Raw genomic sequence first — 7,449 nt, 5'->3', positions numbered from 1 at the left:
AACCTAGCTCACAGTCAAATCTTTTTCTTTTTTTTTTCTTCTTCTTCTTCTTTTTTTTTTTTTTTTTTGAGGTACTGGGGACTGACCTCAGTGCAGGTACCCTACCACTTGAGCCATGCCTCGACCCCAAAGTAAAAGTTTTGACTTTAACTCAGGGATAAGTGGGAAAGGCCCAGTGTCTACACACATGCACACATCACTAAGGTTGTCTACAGGACACTGGTGACAAGGGTTCCAGGAACAAGATGGAAACCTGGTCACAGTCCAGACTTGGTCTGTGCCTCACCGTGGGACCTTTTGTGAGTCCATTCCTTCTCTGTACTTACATTAATCTGTGTGGTGTAACAAGTTGTCCCCAACTCAAACAACGATTCATCCTTTTTCCAGGTCCCATTCGTGGGCTGTGGGCTCAGTCTCAATTCTCTTGGGCTTACTCCAACAGCTGTGTCCAGCTGTAATGTCAGTTAGAGGAAAGCGCCAAGGTGACCTTACCCACTTGCTGGCTGTAGACTGGAAGTGGGCTGGGAATTTTGCTCCTCCTCCAAAGGGCTACATCAGATTGCTTCATGGCGTCTCAGGCAGCAACCTAAGAGCAAAGGGTTCTGGAGGCTCACACTTGAACTTGTATGACATCACTTCCAATGCAGTCCATTGGCCAATCCAGATGCAAAGGGTGGAAAATCAGACTGTCTTGTGGCAGAGTGGCAAAGTCACTTCCAAAGAGCAGGTACAGCAGGAAGGAACAGTGGCCCTGCTGGGTAATCTAAGCAGGACCCTGTTAAGAGTTTGCACACTACTCCATCCACATGCCAGCTGTGTACCCAGAACTCTGGCTATAAAAAAGCAGAGAACATCCTCCCTGGTCCCAGGAATCTTCTATGCCAAGGTGCTAGCTACCTCAGTATGCCTAAAGAATCAGCAGGCAAGCTCACCTATTGTGAAGTGTGGCCAGCTGCTTTGTAGATGACCACATTCCCAAGGCTGTCATTGGGTAACCATTGTGTATCTTGCATATTTTAACAGTTTAACGAGATAAAGTGAGGCCTCTTTCTTGGAGGAAGAGGTTAACTTGGAGTCCAAGTCCCCAACAAGTCACTCACCATAATGTCTCCCCTTTGCATAGACAGGCAGGACAAGGGCTGTGTCCCCATCTGATAGATGAGGATGCAGGCTTAGAGAACTAAAGACTGCCTTGAGCCCAGGTGGGGAGTTCAGAGGCCGAGGGGCCTGTCTCTTCTTCACTACTCCCTCCCCAGACAGGGGCTTAGTGAGGGGAAGGAGCTGCCTGCTTTTTTTCCCTGCCTCTACCCAGATTTCCCATAGTGCATCTGTAACCTTCAGCAGCTTCCACTGGGCCTGCAGAGGCCACTCTCAGTTGCTCAGCTACCCATACTCCAGAAACCCCTCTGTGCCCTTCGCTAGGTTTACATCCCTAACTGGAGCAGCTCATCCGGGATGTCCCTCTATCCAGCCCTGCAGGCCCTGGGAAGACATTGCCCATGTCTTTTCCTGCCTGCTTCACCCCCAGGACAAGGAGCAGAGACTGAGGTGGACTCAGCTCAGGTGCTCCAATCTGGACCTGGAACACATCTTGCAGGATGTGCAGCTGTCCACTGGCAAGAGGCCAGGCCCTAAGACACCAGCAACATGGAAACATTTCAGCACCTCCCCTCCACAACATCTGTCACTTGCTCAGACCCTTGTGCCAATTGCCCCTTTAAGGTGACCTCATCTCTCCCATCACATTCCAGGTGACCCATGGGACACAGGAGAGGCAAGTTTGACAAGAGCCCAAAACCAGGAGTGGAATGCCAAAGGGGAGCACCAGCGAGGGCCAGGGTGCCGGAGGAGGGGGCTTCGTGTGCAGCGGAGGGCACTGCTGCAGGGAGGCTTCTGGCTGAAGAATGTTGCACTGCAAACTCCCGCTCAGCTTGCTGGCTCAGCTCTGCTGCGAGCTGACTCACCTACCTCTCCCACCTGTTCCCCTTTCACAGCCCTCCCACCTGCCTCCTCCCTCCGCGTGCAGCATCTCTGATCTTCCTTCCACTCTTGGCTCCTGGTGGTGGATGGCGGATGGCTGCGTCTGGGGGCGTAAGAAGCTCAGCTATCCTGGAGCTGGGACTCTCGCAAATGCGACTGCAGGGGCCTTGGAGACGCACCAAGCCCTTCCTCACCCCAGCCCAGCCTCCCTGCGGAGCCAGGAAGGGAGGTGGCTCTGCCCTGAGTTGTCACAGTCCCAGGGGGAGTGGTGGGTGGCAGGGAGCGCATGAAGGGAGCACAGGTGGGAGAAAGGGAGGATGGAGGTGAGGACGGGAGAGGAAGAGGGTGTGGTCTAACCGCGGCTCCGCCCCCACACCTGCTGGCTGCCTGAACCGCCACCATTCAAGCGTTATTCCGGCAGGTTCGTGTTGCTTTCTCTCCGCAGGCTTCTGGAGGCTTATTTTCCTTATGAACTTAAACAGCTTCCAGAGAACTAGAGAAGAGCCCAGGTGGCGTTCAACTCAGCAAAGTCACCTGTCTTGAGTCTCACCCTGTCTCTATCAGCCCCTTCCGAGATCATATGGCTGTGATCCCGCCCCTCTTCCTGTGTATGGCTTTTCTCGCTCTCTCTCACTTTTTTTTTTTTCTGGGTACTGACCTTTTTGGCTATTTATGGATTGCATATATTTTCCTTTTTTTGCTGGTTCTGGGGTTTGAACTCAGGGCTTCGCATTTGCGAGGCAGGGGTTCTACCACTTTTTTCCATTCTTAATGATGACGTAATGTTCATAAAGCCTTATAGCCCAACGGGCCTTTGAGGGTTATCCAGACGGAAACTGAGGCATGGAGCAAGGTAACCCTGAACCCAGCTCTCCTGGCTCCCAGTCTAGTGCTCGTCTCATTCCAGGACACTGGACCAGCTCCATAGTGTGTGTGGGGAAATCAGGAACTGTGCCATTAAAGGCACTGAACTCTGAAGCTCTTCACTTCCTTACAGTTTCCTCCTCTGCTCATACACATGCCGCTTCGGTCCACGTACAAAACATAAGTTCAAAGATAAAATGAAGAATTTCAAGAGAGAGGGCTGAGGGTGTGGCTGGAGGGGAAAGCACCTGCCTAACAAGCACAAGGCACTGAGTTCACACCCCAGTACTGCTCCCCAAACCCACAGACCACAGAGCATCAAACCAGGCTTGGGTCCTTGCCATGGAGTCAAACCTGGCCCCATCCTTCTCCCAAGGTGGGGCACCCAACAGATTCCAACTTTCTCCATGAATTGGTGAACATCTTGCCATAGTTTCCCTCTTCCTTCTTCTCCTCTCCTCAGAATTCTGGGCATGGTTTCCAGATTCTCCAAAGATGCAAGTCTCAGCATCCACGTCCTTCCTCACAAGCAGCCAGACTCTCCCAGGAGAAGAAAGAGGAAGACCATCAAAGCATGTGACAAGCTGATTCTCTTCCTCCTATGTCATTCAAAAGATGGGGGAGGTCTTGGGGAAAGGGTGGAACTTGACAAAATCAGCCAACTCTCTTTGCCAACTCCTCCAGGGCCACCCTCACTCCAATTACTGATGCTTTGAACTCCCCACGTGAGCCCTGGTGGGACTCCCCTAGCCTGGAGCATCTGCCTGGTGCCAGTGGTCACCACATCAGTTAGACCCGCCCATAGAAAGTTTGCACCTGACCTCAGCAGAAGCTAAGAGGTGATTATCACAAGTTCTAATGAGTTTCTCATTCATTCAACAAATTTTTGTCGAGACCTCTCCTGTGAGCAAGAGACCCTGTCTTAGACAAGGGAATTCAGCATTGAACAAAACAGACATTGGCCAGGACCTGACCCCCAGCCCTTCAATCCTGGTCATTGCTTTGAGAAAGAGCCTGGACTGTAAATCCTGAGACCAGCCACTACCTGATCAGGCTAGACAGCAGTCAGGGCTCTTGAGTACAGTCTCCATAGCTGTCCATTGCAGCTACAAGCACTATGGCAACAGGACAGCTTCCCTCCTCCTACTGGATGGACACTATTGTCAGCTCTCACAGTGCCCACAATGGGAGGAAGGTCAAGAAGGGACCCTGGGTCCCCCATGCACAGGAGGAAGACAAGCCTGGGGAGCTGCAGAGCCTCCCCCGGAGAGAAATGGAGAGAGATGTTGGCTGAGAGAGGGAGGCCTGGGAAAGATAAGAAGAATCAGAGATCAGAGTGAGCCAGAGGGTGGTAGAAGGAAACTCTAACCACGCCCATAGAAATGCTGATTGGCATTCAGAGGAGGCTGGCACCAATACATTGGGCTGGAGGCCTGGCTCCCTAGGTCAGAGGTGGACAGCAAGAGGTGCATTAGGTTGGGAGTGCAGATTGAGGGGAAATAGTGGCTTCCCACTCTCTCTGAGGCCTGGCGTATCTCTGGAGGAAGTGGCTGGAGGATCCTGGGAGCGCAGAGACAGAGATCCTGTCTCTGCCAGGATCTCCTGTATCCAGCCAGGAGAGGAAGGTGGGCACAAGAGGAACTGCAGCCTGTGGGGGAGGGGCTTGGGCTGAGCAAGAAGTCCTGGAGGAGATCGTTTGGAGACCCTGAGAGATAGTGGAGGCTCCGGGGGGGGGGGGGAGGGGGGGCGGGGAATGCAAAAGAGAATATGGGGGGTGGCCAAACAAAGCTGCTGACAAAGGCACTGTGGGAAACATTGGGGCCTGGACTCCCTACTAAGGCCTGTGCCAAGACTGGACCAGGAAGCCCCTAAAACACAAGTTGGAGATGAAGATCCAGAGGCCAGAGGGGACCAAGAAGCCCACTCCCCAACTGCATGTATGGGGAATGATGGGGGACAAGCTGTTCAACCATCCAGCCCAGCAGCTGTGTGACCAGAGTCTGTCCTCTCCTTCCCTGAGAGATATGGGGTATCACTGTCTTCCCTGTGGAGCATGGAAGACATCCCCTCAGCCTCTGGGTACTATTTAGGGTTAGCCTCAACCATCTCACTCACGTGGATTGGGAATAGTGAACCGCTTGTGCTTTCCAAGCCACAAAGCAGCCCTTGGGTTTCTCACTGGGCACTCTGTCAGCCTGGGGTGAGATTCTCTTACTCCCACCTTACGAATGAGGAGGCTCAGAGGGGTGCATGTCTTCCCCAAGGTTGGGTGCTTTCTGGCCCTTCTGTGGGTGACGCCTCAGCCCTGAGAACAGCAGAGCCTGATGATAGGACCATGAGGCTGGGGAAGGGGACAAGGTATGGAGAGTGAGGCAATACTGAGGACCTAGGCCAGGCAAGCAGGTATGGACATCAGACAGATGATCTGGAGCTTTTTCCTGCAGGCAGTGGGAGCCATGGGCAGTCTGGGAGCAGAGAAGTGAGTGACGGAGGTGGCATTCAGGAAACTGTGTGTGGCAGCTGAATGGGCTGGAGTGGAGAGAGGCAGGGTCGGAACTGCACAGCAGCAGCCCGGGAGCGGTCCAGCCCCCTTGTAGCCTTTGTCAATCTCCAGGACTTGGGGCCCTAAAGGAAGATGGAGGAGACAGCAGGAACAGGGGTGGGGAGGGGGGCAGCTCTGGGCTCAGGAGAGACAGGCAGGACCCGAGAAGCTGTCTTCCCCAAGGAGCCTCAGTTGGGGGGAGGCAAGAGACAAATGAATGATGGGAGTGGGTTATCTTGTGACAGGTGGGAGGAGGGAGGATATGGGCAATTGAGCACGCAAAGGTGGAAAAGGCCCAGCTTCCACAGGGAAGGAGTAGGTGAGGAAGAGGCCTCAATGGCCCTGCCACTCTCTGGTAGCCAAGAAATCAAGCTTCAGCCAAGCCATGCCCTGGCTGCCTTTGTTGCATCATGAGGTGGTAGCAGAACAGGCAAGACAAGGCAGCCGGGTGAGGGCCACTGTGTCCCTTCCTCCCTGGAGGGTCCTGGGCAAGTTGCGCCGCCCCCCCAGGCTTCAACTGTAAAAATGGACCAGTAACAGCACTCCCTCTTCAGGGGAGCATTGATGTGGCCACAATGGCATCAGGCACAGTGTTAGGGGCTGTCTGGGTTTGGGAAATGTGCACCCCTCCTCCTCCCGTGGCCATAGGTGGGCCTCCCTCGGGAACCTGGAGAGTGGTGGGGTGGAGGAGGCAGACTTGCAAAGCTCCATCTGTCCTGGCCACCCCAGCTCTCTGTCAGCCTCCCAAGAGACATGTGACAAAGCCTCAGAGTTGACCCTATCTCTTCCACGTACACATGGGGAAACTGAGGCTCAGAGATAGAAAGGCATTTGCTGGCAGCCAGCGGTAACTCAGATGCCTCCTGCAGGACTCAGGGCTCACTGAGCGGATGTACACAGGGGGCCTGGCACCCAGCAGGTGCTCAAAAAATGTTCCCTCTTCGTCTAGGTCACAATCACGTCCATTGCAGTCTCAGGTGTCTTCCGGACCTGGACTGAGCAATGGCTGTGTGTGTCACTTACTGCCTAGTGACCTTGACAAGTGTCTTGGCCCCTCCGAACCTCATCTGTCCCCCTGTCACCCACCTCGAGGGTGTTGTGGGGATGTGTGTGGCATCGGGCCCCAGACCCTGGGCAGCTGCTTCCTCTTCCGTGCAATAGCTTGTGCTCCCTACCTTGAACTCGCTGTCAGAGCCTACACGTTTCACTTCCACTTGGGTCCCCCAGTGGGGAGCCACCCTTGAAGAGACAGAAGCAACCTCTCCCATCGGGCATGGAAGTGGCTCCAGCTTGCCTCAAGGCTCCACAGTTGATCGAGTCTGTTTTAGCTTCCTGCACAGTTTGATCCGGGGCATGGAACAAGGGCATTGGCTGCAGGAGACCAGCAGCAACCTCACCACCCCCCAACCCCAGCACCTTTCTACCCTGTGCGGCCAGCACTGCAAACTGTGCTCTAGGGCTGTTCCCACCTCCTGGTGACTATCCCAGTCCCGGACACCCAAGGCCCTCCATTAACACCGGGCAGCCTGCTCCTTCTGGTTTGGTTCCTATTCCATTCCAACCAAGGGTCATGATTCCCCTGAAGGTCCCTTCTCCCACAGGCCCAGCACCATGATGCAAACCAGGATCCCAGAATTCTCCATTGCCAAATTTTACTCAGCCATGAAGAAGAATGACATATCATTCACAAGTAAATGGATGGAACTGGAGAATATCATCCTGAGCGAGGTTAGTCAGGCTCGAAAAACCAAAAATCGTATGTTCTCCCTCATATGCGGACTTTAGATCTAGGGCAAAGGCAGCAATGTGGTTGGACTTGGGTCACACGCTAAGGGGAGAGCACATACGGGAGGAATGGGGATAGGTAGAAAACCCAAAACTTGAAAGTGTCTGATGTCCCCACTGCAGAGGAGCTAATACAGTAACCTTAAAATGACAGACATCAATATGGGAGGATGACTGGGAAGTAGTGAAGAGGTCAGGTAGAGATGAATCAATTTGGGTTGTAATACACTTGTGCATGGAAGCAATGCTAGGAATCTCTCTGTATAGCTATCTCAACA

Source organism: Castor canadensis, chromosome 8 (genome assembly GCF_047511655.1).
Source record: "Castor canadensis chromosome 8, mCasCan1.hap1v2, whole genome shotgun sequence".
NCBI classification, from domain to species: Eukaryota; Metazoa; Chordata; class Mammalia; order Rodentia; family Castoridae; genus Castor; species Castor canadensis.
Note: the sequence above shows the minus strand (reverse complement) of the source record.